Below are 1,796 nucleotides of genomic sequence, written 5' to 3'. Positions count from 1 at the left end.
CGCAAACAGGCAGTCACAGAAATGGTATAAGCAAGAAAATGCTCACTTTCCAAAAGTGGCATTTTCAAACACACAATCTTAAAATCAACTTTACTAAAAGATGTATTTTTAAATTGTGAGCTCAGAGACCCCAAACTCCACATGGTCCCAAAGGGAATCTACACTTTAATCAGATTTAAAGGTAACCCCCATGTTAACCTATGAGAGGGACAGGCCTTGCAACAGTGAAAAACGAATTCAGCAGTATTTCACTGTCAGGACATATAAAACACATTACTATATGTCCTACCTTAACCATACACTGCACCCTGCCCTTGGGGGCTACCTAGAGCCTACCTTAGGGGTGCCTTCCATGTAAGAAATGGGAAGGTTTAGGCCTGGCAAGTGGGCACACTTGCCAAGTCGAATTTACAGTTAGAAACTGCACACACAGACACTACAGTGGCAGGTCTGAGACATGATTACAGAGCTACTCATGTGGGTGGCACAGCCAGTGCTGCAGGCCCACTAGTGGCATTTGATTTACAGGCCCTAACATCTCTAGTGCACATTACTAGGGAATTACTAGTAAATCAAATATGCCAATCATGGCTAAACCAATTACATACAATTTACACAGAGAGCATATGCACTTTAGCACTGATTAGCAGTGGTAAAGTGCTCAGAGTTCAAACGCCAACAGCAGCAGGTCAGAAAAAATAGGAGGCAGGAGGTAAAAAGATTGGGAATGACCCTGCATAGGCAAAAAGGTCCAACAATATTTTTGAATATGAGTTGCTCTTCACATGGTAGACAAACGAAAGCTATTGTAAGGTATTGTATGATGCAGTTCAGTTCTTGGCTCTGGGTACCTCAGGTTATTTGAAAAACCTACAAACCCTACATATCCCCGCAACCAGAAGGGTCAAGCAAACGTAATGGTGTATTGATTTTGTAAATCGGCCATCATGACTAGAAGTTACAAATGAAAATGTTGTCACAAATAGCCATTTTTCCTGCTTATTTTCAACATTGTTTTATTTCAACTGCTAGATTTTTTGGGAAAACCTTGAGGGATCTACATAGTTGACCTCTTGATGAACTCGTAATTCTGTCTACTTTTCTGAAATCTATTGCTTTCTGGGATCACCCATAGGTATCACAACGGTTTTCACTGCAAACTAGAAGTTGAAAGTATGTCAAAACTGTGGTAAAAAAAAATTTATTCAGCTTTGCATGTTCCTGAAGCCTGGAAGATGGTGACCTTAGCACAGCAAACTTTTCGGTGTTGCCATTTTTAGGGAAAAGACAGACACTTTTTTCAGAACACTTTTTTCCTATTTTTCCCCCCAAAAAATTAATTTAGCTACATTTTGGCTATTTACTCAGTTTCCTTCAGGGAAATCCGCAAAAAACGATTCTTTCTAATCCACAGGATGTTGGAAACAAAGGACACACATTTGCAGTGAATATCTTGTGTACAAAATGGCATGCAGGCCTAAACACGAATTACCCCCAATTAGCCAAAACAGGGTTTAGCATTCTAGGGGGAAAAGGCCTAGTAGCGAAAGTGTAAAGAGTCATTATGAAAATGTGAAACTATTAATATAAAATTAATTTGATTTATGAGTTGAGTTAATCTGGTAAGTTATTTTACATATATTATTCTGGCATATTCCTTTTTATATGGCAATTGGAAAGGATGTAAGTCAAATCTGAGGAGTTAAATATATGTCCAGTTTATGGTGGGGTAAGACCCATATAAATGAGGAGTTTAGCATTACCTAATTGTTGGTCCTGACGAAAGTACAATAAAA

This window comes from Pleurodeles waltl, chromosome 12, assembly GCF_031143425.1.
Source record: "Pleurodeles waltl isolate 20211129_DDA chromosome 12, aPleWal1.hap1.20221129, whole genome shotgun sequence".
Taxonomy (NCBI): domain Eukaryota; kingdom Metazoa; phylum Chordata; class Amphibia; order Caudata; family Salamandridae; genus Pleurodeles; species Pleurodeles waltl.
This window is presented reverse-complemented; position numbering follows the sequence as displayed.